Genomic DNA, 16,867 nt, shown 5'->3' on the forward strand with positions numbered 1-16,867 from the left:
TTTCGTATCCTTCAGGGATGCTTCCAATGAATCAGAACACAGTAGTAGATCATCCACGTACTGTATTAATACTGATCCACTCTCTGGTTGGAAAGACTGTAAACAATCATGCAAAGCCTGGGAAAATATACTTGGACTGTCTATATAACCTGGTGGTAATCGAGTCCATGTGTATTGGACTCCTCTGTATGTAAATGCAAACAAATATTGGCTGTCAGGGTGCAGAGGTACCGAAAAGAAAGCGGAGCAGAGGTCAATAACAGTGAAAAATTTCGCAGTGGGAGGGATTTGCATAAGGATGACAGCTGGATTTGGCACTACGGGGAACTGACTCTTAACTATTTTGTTAATCCCCCTTAGATCCTGCACTAGCCTGTAACCCCTCCCCCCACTCTTTTTAACAGGGAAGATGGGACTATTGGCAGTGCTGGATGTTCTTACCAGTATGCCCTGTTGTAGCAAGCGCTCTATTACTGGGTAAACTCCTAACTCCACCTCTGGCTTCAGAGGGTACTGTGGGATTTTTGGAGCTATCCTACCATCTTTTACTTGCACAACTACTGGAGCTACGTTTGCCATCAATCCAGTGTCTTGTCCGTCTTTAGTCCACAGTGACTCTGGTATCTGGGATGTCATTTCTTCTACTTGGGATGGAGTCCTATTTGTCATAATGGTATGTGACATTAATTTTGATGGGGAGTCTAACATGTCTTGCACTTCCTGAGCGTGATTCTCAGGTATGTCCAAGAATACACCTTCAGGAGTACAATAAATGACGCACCCCATTTTACACAATAAGTCTCTTCCCAGGAGATTAGTCGGTGCCGATGCAGCCAGCAAAAAGGAATGCTTGGTATGTAAAGGCCCTACTGTAATCTCGGCTGGTTTGCTAACAGGGTAGTGCTGGACTACTCCCGTTACTCCCATGGCTGGAATTGTCTTACCAGTGGTTCTCATGCCCACTGTCGAATTTATCACTGATTTGGCCGCCCCCGTATCTACAAGAAAGTTTAATGATTTACCAGCTACATTTATTGCAATTTCGGGTTCACTCCCAAGACTTGCAATCAATTTTACTGGCTGCAGATTACAGGTATGGCCACACCCCTATTGGGTATGGTGACCTCCCTGAATCCCGCTGGCAGCAACTACCTGTGAAGGGGTTAAATGGGAACTGCCAGAGGCTTGCCAGTCTCTGTTCGGGGGGTATCTTTTTGTTTCCCCTGCATGTGGCTCATAACTCCGTTTCTGCGGACCCTGCTCCCAATGTCGTGTGTCGTGTCGTTGTCTAGGGGGTTGATATGAGTTTTGTGAATTTTTCACTCTACAGTCTCGTGCCATGTGTCCCTGTCTATGACAAGAAAAACAAGTTACCACATTTGACTTACCCACAGGGTTTGGTGATTTATACAAAGGCTGCCTTGTGGTCAGGGCCTGTATACTTACGGCCATTAACTTATCACCTTGTGACTCCCTGTGTCGGGTGATATTCCGGTCGTGATCAATAGCAGCCTCTCTCAAAGTAGCCACCGACAGACCTCGCCAACATGGTTGCGTGGTCTGTACCCTTGTCTTTAATGTCTCTTTTAAACCATCCATTAGTACAGATACTGCTACTTCTCGATGGTTTATGTTTGTTTTAATGTCCTCTATACCTGTGTATTTTGCCATTTCTAGTAATGCCCTGTGAAAATATTCTGCAGCAGTTTCTGACTCTTTCTGTTTAATGGAGAAAATCTTGTTCCATTTAACTACCGCTGGAAAATACTCCTTTAACTGTAAACTTATTCTTTTTACGTTATCTTTGTTGTACACATCTGTAAGAGGTACATCCTGATCCAATCCACAGTCAGCTAAAAATTGAGCTGCGTCGACATTGGAGGGTAAACATGCCCTCAGCAATATCTGCCAGTCTTTGTTATTGGGCTCTAAAGTGTTTCCTAGGTCTCTGATGTATTTCTGGCTAGCAACTAAGTCTTTCCTAGGGTCAGGGAATTCTGACACTATGGTTCTTAATTCCATTCGGGAAAATGGGCTGTACATGGCAATGTTCCTAACAGGTGTGATTCCTGTCGTGTCAGTTTTCCCATTTGGCACTGCTATTACCCTAACAGGATTAAGTCTACTAACATCATTCTGTGTAGGTTCTACAGCCTGTGGTGAAATGGTTTCAGCATAGTGTATGGTGCCGTACTTACCTGTAGATACGACCTCACCTATCCCTCCGCTAGGGGCTTTTGTTACTAATCTCGTGGGTGGAGCCGTGCCTACTGTTGTCTCTGCTATGGTGGCTGCTAGAGAGAGCGCCGATATTGTTGCCGATTCGTCCTCTTGATCACACTCCTGGGGAAAGTTCAAAACAGGGTACAACTTGCACGGGTTAATACTTGCATTTGTTAACTTATTAACATTTACACAGTTGCTAAGTGTTTGTTTGTTACACCCTAATGCGTCATTCTCCGCAACCAATTTCTCTCCTGATATGTATGGTGGCGGCGGGGCCGTGGCTACCAATTTCTTGATAGGATTAGATCCCGCCGCCAGAGCCAATCCTCTCTGTATTTCACCCTCCTGTTGCCATAACTGCAAATAATCATAATGTTGGATTCGTCTCTTTGTTGATTTAATGAGACATATCCTCCTCCTTAAATTTTGCAACACTTCTGGGCTAAAGCTACCTACTCTTGGGAATTTCTCCCCGTCATGCACTGTCATTCTCTCCCATTCATCACATAAAACCTCTGTGTGTGAACCATATTTTTCACACATTACGTACCTTGCCGACCCGACTGGTCGGTTTACTGAATCAACCCGAACCGAGGTTGATCGCCCCTTTCCTGAACAATTGGCCCCCATAACTTGCAGGCGTTGCTTTCACCACCTCTGACCTTCAATCAGGGTCTTCAGCGAACCCTTACAAAAACCAAAATGTTCACGATAGGCTGACGGTGGCGGTTTACCGAGTACCCCACTCACTCGCCCACGCCGACCAATACGACCTACACACTGCCTTAGCGCTGGCGTACTCGACCCAGGGCCCCTATGAACCTCTATTTACTGGAACATGCGAGGGATATCCGCAGAACACTTACTCTTTCCAGTAACTATTGGTTGTTGGACAATTCCTGAGTGACCAGCGAACTTCCCTTCAGAAAATAAAAAATTACACAAATCACGTCAGAATGTACAAATAGTTTTATGACCGGGTTCGTACACAAATGGTACTGGTCAGACTAACTAATGCACACAATTACGTGCGGTACAATCGTTCAGCACATAAGCAACTAATCTTATGTACTGAGCGACCAGTGGAATCGAAAATTTCGGCTGCGAATTCCTTCAGCCAGAGCTTTATTGGCCTATATGGGTTTTGCACCAACCCCCTGGGTTGTGCCCTTTTCTCTTATTTATGGCAGACTTCTTAGTCTGCTGTACCTGGACCTCCTGGTCTGTAGTATGACCTCCTGGTCTACTATACTCTACTGCTCAAATTTTATATTTAACAAAGGATGCCTCCCTCGCCACCATGTACGACACTTACATGCATGTACCTCTGCGAGAACTCGACTTCTTGTGGTTCAACCTGGAAATTGTATAAACTTATATATACAAAACACTCACTCACCACATATATACTTTTGTTTCTATTTCTATTTCTGCGCAGAAATTTTCTTTAAACCAGATGTGTTGTGAATTTGGAGAAGGATCTGTTAGTCTAAATTTCGGACACTAAAATAAACTTGCGCTATTTATCGCGTTGCCACCTTTTCGCCTGTTACGATAATACTACCGTGTGATTTGAGTTACGTGGGCGTACCCGGACGCTCCGTTGCGTAATTTACGCTGCGTGCGTCGGCCTTTGAGTTGCGTACGCGAGTCTCACCCTTTGTTAGAGACACGTGTACGCAAAGCAAATATCCACCGTAACACAACTAACACGTTTATCAATGTAGATGATCCTCGATCGTCTACCGCGCAACACACCAATCTCTCCTTATACCTTAGGTAGAGTTGCGTGTGGGCTTTACACTTTATCCCTTTATATATTACTTTTACACTTTAACTATGAAATAGCGACAAATCTCTCTTAGCACGTTTTATCAATTATAAAATGGCAAACAGGAGAGTGATATGAAAATACACGAATGAAAAAGAAATGCAGATATGTGCGTGCGTGCGTGCGTGCGTGCGTATGCAAGACAGAAATAAACAGTTTTAAAAGACACTAGCGTTTTGTTCTTACCTCCGGTTCCGGATTCCTTCAGCACCCTTTACTAAGCTAAGCAGACGCTTATCCAAACAGCACTACGAGGAATATGACCTCCCGCCCTTTGCTGCTGGATAATGTCTGCTGAAATTACCTAGCAGAGATATGTGAAGGACGGACGAGCCGCCAATTGATAAAGCTAAATATTTATCTTATTTAAAACCCTTTAAGAGGCCTAAGAACACTGTACGCTATTGACGTATGGAGTACCGTAAGGGTACGCACGTTGCGTAGCAATCGCTTAGCCGAGGTCGAGACGCTCAAGCGTCACGTTCGCTCACGGCCAAGAGATCACAGGCAGGCACGCTATTGGCTGCTGACTAACGTAATGGTTCGCTATAGCGTAGCGGACGCTCGGGACCACGAGGAGATCACCAGCGGCGCAGACGCTCACAATGTTAAACCTTTATCTCTAAACCATAAACAATGTAATATGCAGTAAAACCTTAGTGTAGAGATAGGGTGTAGATGCAACACAGTGTAACCTTATTAACTTAAAAGCTGTTTGAGCGTCACCGACGCTCTGTGAATACTTAACACTATAATAAATACACAACCACCGGGCTTAGGGTCTAACGCCTTATATGAATGTTTATACTTGCAAAAAGAATAATACAGTACAAGTCATACACTACAATATAACACAGACTAACTAACCAGGTAACTACACAGGAAATACAATACAATACTATTACGTTTAAGAGAATACGAGAGAAAGAGGAGAAGAGAGAGAGAGAGAGAGAGAGATATGGCTCACAATAACAAGAAAGACAATATGATTGCGGAGAAAACTTACGCACAAAGGGGAACGATCGCATGCGCCTCTGGACATCCAGCTCCCGATTATCAGCAATGAGAACCGTTGAAGAGTGAGCTGGATGTGATCGGCTTGTCTATTTATGCCCCACACACAATACAATTCAATGGTCCCTACAATCTCATTGTTCATTGGACACAGGAATTCCTCTTCGCATTATAACAAAAGGTCATAGGTTGATTCATACAGGTGGGCTGTGACGATTTCCAACTGCTCAGGTGGGTGGGAAACTAGGTTTCCCGCCGCATGGATAAGTAAGTGCAAATAATAGTAAATGGACATAAACTTCTTATGTCCATAACTATTCGCACGAGCGATTAATCTGTTTCAAACCAACACAGGAATATTGCTAATTAAATACTCTTCCGATGGATACTAAACACCACTGTATTACTCCTGTCTGACCCTTCGTATCAAACAAAGAGGGATTTCTCTGTCCATGAACATGCTACATTAACCAAACTTTCAGAATCTATCAAAGGGACCATAATCTACAAAATACATTATATAGTTAAAATATGTTATGAACGAGTCGCCCGCTAGACGCATACAATCTCTACCGTAAATGCGCACACCGTGCGCCTGCGGGTGCCCGCAACAGCGAGTATGCGCACGCACGGGAGAGCGCACGCATGCGCAGCAGGGACACATATGAGGTGCAAATATGGCAGTGTGCATCGTGATATTTTTCTGACTTTGACAACCTATTTACCTACTTAACACTATGTCAAGGTTTTCTTATACTCCCCACATCACTCAGTGTCTACCTAATAATGTATCTTTAGCCTTCCCCCCTAGTCTCCTCCACCTCCTCCTCTCTCCCCTCCTCTGTCTCCCCTCCATCCCTCTGTTTCCTTCCCCCACCTTTCCTGTTACCCCACTTTCATTCACCTCTGCCCCATGGTCCTGCTACCCCACAACTCAGCCCTGCTCCCTCTCTCCCTTCCCTGTCACCTCCCCACACCCCCATCCACATCACACTGACCTCCCTCCCTGCCCACCTCCTGCAGTTTCCCCTCCTAGCTCAGGCACCCGTACCATCACTACTCTCTCATCATCCCTGCCCTCAAAGTTAATCCCACCTCATCGCTACAGCAACCCTGAAAATCTAATTCACATCTCTCCCACAAACTCATACCCCCTATCCTGTGCCCTCTGGAATGCCAGATCTGTTTATAACAAACTGGTCCCCACTCATGACCTTTTCATTTCCAACTCCCTACACCTACTAGCCATTACTGAAACTTGGATTACGCCCTCTGACACTACTTCTGCTGCTGCTCTCTCTGCTGGAGGCCTTACATTCACACACACACCCCGACCTGGGGGTCGCCATGGGGGTGGTGTTGGGGTCCTTTTACCTTCTAGTTACTCCTACCAACTCATACCACCAGAACCATCCCTTATATTCTCTACATTTGAGGTCCACGCCATATGCCTCTTCCAACCAGTCCATCTTAGAGTAGCTGTCATTTACCGCCCCCCTGGCACTGCTTCCAAATTCATCGACAACTTTGCTTCCTTGCTTCCTCACTTCCTCTCTTCTGACATTCCCACCATTATCCTAGGCGATTTCAACATCCCTATTGACATCCCCACACAATCCCCTGCCTCTAAACTCCTTAACCTCACCTCTTCACTTGGTCTCTCCCAGTGGACCTCCTCACCCTCCCATGTGAATGGGAGCTCACTGGATCTGGTCTTCACTCACCGCTGTGATATTTCTGATTTTTCCAACTCCCCATTTCCCCTCTCTGACCACCACCTGCTCTCCTTCAACCTATCTCTCTCGACTTCCCCATCTCTACCTCCTAAGGCTACCATCACTAAGCGTAACATTGAAGCTATTGACACCACATTCCTTTCCTCCCTGTTTGACTCACTTCTCTCTCCTATTCTCTCTCTCTCATGCCCTGAACAAGCCACTTCCACATACAATGCTTCCCTTACTTCTGCTCTTGACTCTGTTGCTCCACCAACCACTATTCACCCTCACAAATTAACACCTCAACCCTGGCACACCAAATGCACCAGATATCTGAAAAAATGCTCACGTACGGCTGAGCGACACTGGAGGAAATCACGCTCTAAGGCAGACTTCCTCCATTTCAAACTTATGCTCTCATCCTTCAGTGCTGCCCTTTCTCTTGCTAAACAGTCATACTTCAAGAACCTCATCTCCTCCCAGTCTTCCAACCCCCGGCGCCTCTTTGCCACTCTCAACTCACTCCTCTGCCCACCTCCACCTCGTCTCCCTTCCTCACTCTCTGCTCTTGACTTTGCCACTTACTTCACATCCAAAATTGACTCCATACGTCAGGACATCACATCACACCAGACTATCAGTAACCAGCCTTCTCCCAACCCTTACGAACCCTCCCCATCCCTCGCACCAACTCTGTCATCTTTCTCCCATGCATCTGGAGAGGAAGTCATGGCCCTCATTCGTTCCTGTCCCCTCACCACCTCCCCACTTGACCCAATCCCCTCCCGCCTCCTTTGCCACCTCTCTTCTTCTGCTTTTTCCCATCTTTCCCACCTTCTCAATCTCTCCCTCTCATCAGGCACTGTCCCCTCTGCCTTCAAGCACGCTCTCATCTCTCCTATTCTTAAAAAACCTACCCTTGATCCAAACACTCTCTCCAACTACCGACCCATCTCTCTCCTCCCTTTTGCCTCTAAACTCCTTGAGCGTATTGTCTACAACCGCCTTACTTCCTTTCTTTCCTCACACTCACTGCTTGACCCATTCCAGTCTGGCTTCCGTCCTCTCCACTCCACTGAAACTGCCCTTACAAAAGTATGCAATGACCTCCATGCTGCTAAATCTAAGGGACACTACTCTCTACTTATTCTACTTGATCTCTCTGCTGCTTTTGACACTGTGGACCATCCTCTCCTACTGCAAATCCTTCACTCCATTGGTCTGCGTAACACAGCCCTCTCTTGGTTGTCGTCCTACCTTTCTGACCGTTCATTCTCTGTCTCCTCTCATGACTCCACCTCCCCCTCACTTCCACTAACTGTAGGGGTACCCCAAGGTTCTGTCCTTGGTCCTCTTCTCTTCTCTCTCTATACGTCCTCACTAAGTAAGCTCATTAGTTCTTTTGGTTTCCAATATCATCTCTATGCTGATGACACTCAAATCTATCTTTCCTCTCCAGACCTCTCCCCTACTCTCCTCACTCGTATCTCCAACTGTCTCTCTGCTATCTCTTCCTGGATGTCCCAGCTCTTTCTTAAACTTAACATGTCTAAGACCGAGCTGATCATCTTCCCTCCCTCCCGCATAACCTCACCTCCTACAATCTCATTATCTATTGATGGCACTACTATCTCCTCTACCCCCCAAGTGCGCTGTCTTGGAGTAATCCTTGACTCCTCCCTCTCCTTCAAACCACACATTCAGCACCTCTCACAAACCTGCCGTTTTCATCTAAAAAATATTTCCAGGATCAGACCCTTTCTGACCCAGGATGCTACTAAGACTCTTATCCACTCACTGGTCATCTCCAGACTGGACTGCTGTAATCTCTTCCTGACTGGCATTCCTGACAAATACCTCTCTCCACTCCAATCTATCTTCAATGCTGCTTCCCGGCTCATTTTCCTCACCAAACGCACTACGTCCACCTCTCCTCTCTTACTAGTCCTTCACTGGCTCCCCTTCCCTTTCAGAATCCATTTCAAGCTTCTCACACTTGCTTACAAAGCCCTCACCCACTCCTCTCCCATCTACATCTCTGATCTTATCTCGCTTTACACTCCCACCCGTCCTCTTCGCTCTGCTAATGCACACCGACTCCTGCCTACGGATTACTTCCTCCCACTCCTACCTCCAAGATTTTTCACGTGCTGCACCACTTCTCTGGAATTCCCTACCTCTCCCCCGCAGACTCTCCACCTCTCTACAAAACTTCAAACGGGCTCTCAAGACCCACTTCTTCACCAAACCCAGCCAAATCTCATCCTAAACCTCTGTTCCACGCTCTCTATGTACCCCATCTGTCTCACCCCTGTCTGTCTACCCCTCCCTTTTAGAATGTAAGCTCTCACGAGCAGGGCCCTCTTCCCTCATGTGCTTACTCTTTTCTTACTTTAATAATCTTCAGCTGCACCAAATCCAGCAGTCTTCTGCCACCTTATACTTATTCCAGTGTCATCTGCTGATGTAGCTATGTTTGTTTACCCTGTACTTGTCCTATATTGTTGTCAACTGTAAGTTGCTGTTTTCCTGTTTGATTATTTGTTTATGTACTCTGTAATTGGGCACTGCGGAACCCTTGTGGCGCCATATAAATAAAGGATAATAATAATAATAAATAATATAATATATAGCAGTACGGTACAGTAGGCCACTGCTCTACCTACCTCTGTGTCGTCAAGTGTACTATCCATCCATACCTGTGGTGCATTTTAGAAAAAAACATGTCTCGGCAGAGCAATCTATAAATCCATAATTTTTCAGACAGCAACAGTGGGTATTGTAATAGTCACCCAATCCATCACTTTTATAGGGTTACATGCACCCACATGCTACAGCCTGTCTCAATAATTTTACTGTCACGCTGTGTGTGTTTGTGTTTTTATTTGGGTATTTTTTGTTGTTGTAGAACTACAGGTACCAGCAAGCCCGTTATTTCCCCGCCTGCTGGTACTTGAGGTTCTCCAAGTACCAGCAAGCGGGGGAGGCTTGCTGGGCCTTGTAGTTCCACAACAAAAAAACCAATATTCTTTTTTTACACACATGGCTATCAGCCCGGCACCCACCACCCAGGGGTGCTGGGGACAGCCTCGGGCTTCACCTCTGGCCCTTGGGTGCCTCGAGGGGAGGAACCTCTTGATTTAAGGGGTCCCCACTCCTCCAGGGAACCCCGGCCAGGGGTGACTAGTTGGAGGGGTAATGCCAGGGCCGCAGGGACCTACATAAAAGTGTCCCCCGGCTGTGGCATTATCTCTCTGGCTAGTGGAGCCCGGTGCTGGTTTTAAAAATATGGGGGACCCCTACATCTTTTGTCCCACGTATTTTTGGAACCTGGACCGTTCTAAGAGCCCGGTGCTGGTTGTCTAAATACGGGGAACCCCTGTCCAATTTTTCCCCCAGTATTTAAATAACCAGGACCGGCTCAAAGAGCCCGAGGCTGGTTATACTAAGGAGGGGGGACCTCACGCATTTTTTTTTAACCCATTCAGACCCTTCTCCTTTAAGTTAATGGAAGCCCTGGACAACAAAATTGCATTCATGTCCTCCTCCCTCACCCTTCCCAGTCCCAAACACTCATTTTTTTTTTCTTTAAAAATGTATAATACATAACAAGAACAATGAGCAGGCAGGCAGCGGGCATTGGCGGCATCGGACTGAGATAGAAATTAGTGGTGGAGGGCTGGGTCAGTTGATTGTGGGAGAGTTTGTAAGCCATTGGCGGTGGCAGCGGGTATCGGCTCAGAAGAGAAAAAACCGAAGACTGCTTCTACAGCGCCTCAATTGCAGGAGGCTAATAATCAAATTACCCTGATACATGCGCGGCTGAAAAACACTATGTGGGTGTTTGGTTGGAGAATATAGAAACAGACAAAATCAGCTGCGCAAAGTATCAGGGAAAGGACAGTACAATTTTAGGAGAACCGATGTATGTATATAAATTGATTTATTAATGAAAAAGCATAAAATAGCAGTAAAAGATGACATTAAATTGTTGGATATAAAAGGCACACCTTGACTCAGTTTATCCGTTTAAACAGACACCAAATTGTGTCAGTTCTCTATATAGAAGTCCACAAAAGGAAATAAAGTCCAGCTGTTTGTTGGAAAGCAATAGATGGTAGTAGCCGTAAGGTTAATATTGGAAGTGAATGATCAGTGCAGTAGACATCCCATAATAAATTGAGGGAGTGATCCAGTGTTATTTATTGTTCAATTACCTCTCCTTAGGTGGGCTGGTCCAAAGCCGAGCGTCCTCGGCGATGTGTCCTGCAATGCCCACTGTGCGAATGCCGCAGGGGAGAGGGAGCCGTGGATTCACTGTAAAGTATAAGCCGTGTCCTGGTTTATCCGTCTGACGGGGAGCCGTATGTTGATACGGGCGGCTCAAGAATTCAGATCCGCGGCTATTCTGGGATCTCTGTGGAGATGAAGGACGGCTTGCGGGGAGAACAAACCCGCTGATGCTTTCAAATCGGATACCTCGGCAGGTGTGCAGACACGGCTTATACTTTACAGTGAATCCACGGCTCCCTCTCCCCTGCGGCATTCGCACAGTGGGCATTGCAGGACACATCGCCGAGGACGCTCGGCTTTGGACCAGCCCACCTAAGGAGAGGTAATTGAACAATAAATAACACTGGATCACTCCCTCAATTTATTATGGGATGTCTACTGCACTGATCATTCACTTCCAATATTAACCTTACGGCTACTACCATCTATTGCTTTCCAACAAACAGCTGGACTTTATTTCCTTTTGTGGACTTCTATATAGAGAACTGACACAATTTGGTGTCTGTTTAAACGGATAAACTGAGTCAAGGTGTGCCTTTTATATCCAACAATTTAATGTCATCTTTTACTGCTATTTTATGCTTTTTCATTAATAAATCAATTTATATACATACATCGGTTCTCCTAAAATTGTACTGTCCTTTCCCTGATACTTTGCGCAGCTGATTTTGTCTGTTTCGGTATCGGCTCAGAGGCAGTAGCGGGCATTGGCTAAGGGTCATCGGCAGGATTCGGCGGAAATTATGGCTGTAGTGCCTCACTAGCCACTGACCTCACCGCACGCCACTGTGGGACAGATGTAACATGCAGAGAGAGGTAGATTTGGGAGGGGGAATGTCCTAGCATAACTGTTAATTGCAGTGTAATACTGTAATTCAGCTGTGCAGCATTTGTGGCTAAATGTCAAAGAAGCCAGTATTTACCCTGCATGCAAAACAATAAATGTATTTGAACATACCTCCCAACTATACCAATTTTTGCAGGACACTTTTTTTGGGAATGTCCAGCTAACCCAAACAACCCCCCCCCCCTGTGGGGGCCGCAGTGTCCCATAGTCATGGGGAAGGGGGGGGGGGGGTGGAAGGCTCCCTGTAGCTTGTTGCTCTGCAAATATGCACATTGTGGGTAATTCAGACCTGATCGCTAGGGTGTGTTTTTTGCATCCCTGTAATCAGGTAGTTGCCGCCTACAGCGGAAGGGAAAATTTGCTGTGCAGGTGTGTGATCACATGTGCACAAGAGCTGCACAGCTCAGCACTTACTCAGCCATTGAGGTGACGTCACAAATCCTCCCACAAAACGCCGGGTCCCTCCAGTGTTTTTCCGGACACTCCCTAGAAACATTCAGTTGCCACCCACACAAACACCCTCTTCTTGTCAATCTTCTTGTGATCTCCGGACCGTCGCACTTACGCATTGTGGCGCATACGCATGTGCAGTGCAGACCTGATTGCCCGCTGGGTGAAAATAAATTGAAGCGATCTGGTCTGAATAAGCCTCAATGTCTATTCACGGGAGACAGAGGGGCTGGGGCATGGCCAGCAGCTCACAGAGCACCTATAATGACAAAAATGGGAGACATGGCTCATGATCGCGATATACCTGCGAAGGTACGCCCTCTACTGATTGACAGGCAGAGGCATTCGCATTTTCTGCGGGGCACCCGGAGAAAATGTAGGCACACGCACAGGATGGACCCTGCGTATATGCCCCCATCCTCTTCATAGTTTTTGCGGTTGGAACGCGTGTTACGATCCAAACTATGTCTTATATACACGAGCAGTGTGAAAATGGGGGTAATTCAATGGGGGTAATTCCAAGTTGATCGCAGCAGGAATTTTGTTTGCAGTTGGGCAAAACCATGTGTACTGCAGGGGAGGCAGATATAACATGTGCAGAAAGAGTTAGATTTGGGTGAGTTATTTTGTTTCTGTGCAGGGTAAATACTGACTGCTTTATTTTTACACTGCAAATTAGATTGCAGATTGAACACACCACACCCAAATCTAACTCTCTCTGCACATGTTAAATCTGCCTTCCCTGCAGTGCACATAGGTGGTCATTCCGAGTTGTTCGCTCGGTAATTTTCTTCGCATCGCAGCGATTTTCCGCTTAATGCGCATGCGCAATGTTCGCACTGCGACTGCGCCAAGTAAATTTGCTATGCAGTTAGGAATATTACTCACGGTTTTTTCATCGTTCTGGTGATCGTATTGTGATTGACAGGAAGTGGGTGTTTCTGGGCGGAAACAGACCGTTTTAGGGGCGTGTGGGAAAAAATGCTACCGTTTCTGGGAAAAACGCGGTAATGGCTGGAGAAACGGAGGAGTGTCTGGGCGAACGCTGGGTGTGTTTGTGACGTCAAACCAGGAACGACAAGCACTGAACTGATCGCACTGGCAGAGTAAGTCTCGAGCTACTCAGAAACTGCACAGAGATGTCTTATCGCAATATTGCAAATCTTTCGTTCGCAATTTTAAGATGCTAAGATTCACTCCCAGTAGGCGGCGGCTTAGCGTGTGCAATGCTGCTAAAAGCAGCTTGCGAGCGAACAACTCGGAATGAGGGCCATGGGGGGTAATTCTGAGTTGATCGCAGCAGGATTTTTGTTAGCAGTTGGGCAAAACCATGTGCACTGCATTTACGAACAGATGATTTTTTATATAAATTTTAAAATGTTAGTAAATGTGTGTTTTTTTTTCAACCTGGAAGCCCAACATCGATTAAGATCGATCTTAAATAGACCCCTGGGTTTTAAGGATAACCATGGTTGAGTCCAATGGTTAATTCACATTGACCGAAGTTCTAATTAAGTCACCTGTGCTCAAGCATGATATCCTTAAAATCTGGATTGCAATGACAGCATTTGGGAACTATGCCTAAGGGTTTAATTTTTACATTTATCCACTGACAATAAATCTACCTACAATATCCCTGTAACTGTTATGATTACAGTATTTCACTAAATAATTTAATTTGCTGAACCTTCTGTAAAAAGAAATATTAAGATGCTGTAATTCCCAGATGCAGCAAATTTGTTAGCTAGTGGGCAAAACCATGTGCACTGCAGGGATGGGGGGGGGGCAGATATAACATTTGCAGAGAGATTTAGGTGGGTTATATTGTTTGTGTGCAGGGTAAATACTGGCTGTTTTGTTTTTACACTGCAATTTAGATTTCAGTTTGAACACACCGCACCAAAATCTAACTCTCTCTGCACATATTATACACCCCCCCCCCCCCCCCTGCAGTGTACATGGTTTTAGCTAATAAATTTGCTGCTGTGATCAGATCTGAGTTAAGCCCTATGTATTTGGCACTGGCAAAGGGTTAGAGGCCTTGCTGTAGAGCTCACACCTTTCTTATCATGCATTGTAATATTTCTTATGTCCTGATGTTGTGCTCTCTGCTCCATCCAAGTAAACAGCAATGTAGCGTGGCTATCAAAGATCGTGAAGATTGCAGATTTCCTGGGATTAATGCTAAAGAATGCTATTATAGAGGCTGCTGCTTTAATTCAAGTGTCACTGGGGTTAAATGGTGTTTTTACCTTAAAAACACAGGTAGAGTATACAGTACAGTGGTAGAGTGGGAGCATGTAGTGCTATTGATTACAGATTTGATGGAGCTTAAACATGGATAAGGTCCATATCTATAAGAGTTTATCTTGTGTATCCTTTATTCTTAGTCATGGTCAGATAAGATTAGAAAATACCATTTAAGTGGAAATTTCCTGTTAGCTGTTTTAGCTAAATTGCACCAGTTAAAAAAAAAAAAAAAAAACTAAGCTGCTGTAATTCCTGGATGTTTCCTTACTGCATCAACAGGAAGTGACAAGAAACAATGTAATGTGGAACCGTACAGCAGAAGGGATTGCGGCTACCCCACAATAAGTGCAGCGGAATGTAAGAAGAGGAATTGTTGCTTTGACTGCAGCATTCCCAGGGTTAACTGGTGTTTCTTCAAGTCACAAGGTATGGAGCTGCTGTATAGTTACTCGCAAGTCAGTAGTTGTATGATGCTCACACCTGTTAAGCTGGATACACACAGAATGCCCTACACAGGGGGTGAAATGAGCGCCCCCCACCCCCCGTACGCTCAGTACACATCACGCTGTGCTGAGCGGGGGGAGAGATGTGTGCTGAGCAGTTCGCTCAGCACACATCTCTCCCCAAAATCGGGCCGTGAATACGGACCTTTAAACTGGATCCACACTTAGATTATCTGTCCAATTTTTTTTTTCTAGTTGAAACAAAATTATGCTAATATGTGGCAGCAAATGACAATTGACCATTTGCTCACAAACACTGGAAAACATCCAAAAATGGTCATTTAGATAAATTGGTTAAATCCATTTCATTTAGCTAATTTATCCAAACTACCTTTATTGTATCTTTGTGGGTGAATGATGTGTGGGTCAGTGTTGAGGGTGGTGGAGGAGATGGGTAATAGGCACAGCAGGGTGTGGACAGTCAAATAGTGTGCTTAGAGGTTCAGAGTCATTGTATGAGACTCTGGCAACAGTGACTTGATGAGTCTGGTGTTCATAGGGTGGGACGCACTAACCTTTTTATGCTATTGAAATAGTTCTCCTCCTGACCGACGCAGTTCCTTGCTCCGAGGTTGGTGTATTGTCCTGTTGCAGCGCCTCTCCACTGTTGTCACAGTGAGCTGTGTGGTGTTGCTGGCGCATGCCAATCTCCCCCCAACCTCCCTCTGGCATTTCAGACCTACGTACGCATGATGGGATCTTGTATGATATGCGCGTGTGCTGTAGAGATGAAAGTGGCGGTGAGGAGGCAGATCGTGAGATGGGGAAACTTTGTGGACTGTTAGCGAAGGGGAGCACTGGGCAATCTGAGTTGCAAAGAGGGCAGCAGAAGAGGTTATTGCATGTGCACTGGTGACAGGTCCATCCTTGGTGGCTAGCCTCAGTGGTAAAGGGGTACATGAGCTAGTGTCCCTTGGTCAGCCATGTACCATGGCCACCTCCCTACCTCCTATATATTCTTCCTAATCTGTCACTTTGTTACGGTCTGCTGCTGGCACTGGTGTATCGTCCTGCAGATGCCGTCTCCGCCCATTGCTGTGACTTCCCCCAGAGTTAGCCACACAGAGTGACAGATCTGGGAAAATATATAGGAGATCATTACTTTCACTTGCAGCCTACCTTATTTTTTGCAGCCTAGCATGCTCCTGACCCCTTCTCTCACTAATACTTATACAACATTCATGAACTCATCTTAAGGTTTCTTTATTATTCAGTCACACTGTCTTGGATCCAAACCATTTCCTGTGGCATTGCAGTCAAACAATTGAGCTATTTACCCTTGCATAGAAAGGTATAATCTAAGCTAGAGAATTCTATTTGGAGCTCACCCTTGTACTTTGTGAAGAAATAATCAGCATTGTGGCTGAGCAGATATATGGAGTGTGTGGCTGCACACTGCATTGATCTGCTGAGTTGCAATGCTAATAGATAACCGGATTTCTATTCCAATCAGCCAGTGTTGGAGAGATGGTCTGCCAGATTACATAATGCATACCAGAGCCATAACTAGACTTTTTAGTGCCCTGTGACAGAGAATTATATGCCCCCCCCCCCCCCACTATTTTTGCAATATGGACAAAAGGCGCATGCCTCGTGGGGAAGGGGCATAACAAGATTGGTCTCAGAGAAAGCACATGAGATATGAAGATATATCTAGTATACTTGACACTCAATGGTTTGTGGTATTGCCGGGGGGCCCTCCTTAAATGCATATACAGTCACACATGGCTTGCTT

This window comes from Pseudophryne corroboree, chromosome 8 (assembly GCF_028390025.1).
Source record: "Pseudophryne corroboree isolate aPseCor3 chromosome 8, aPseCor3.hap2, whole genome shotgun sequence".
Lineage (NCBI taxonomy): Eukaryota > Metazoa > Chordata > Amphibia > Anura > Myobatrachidae > Pseudophryne > Pseudophryne corroboree.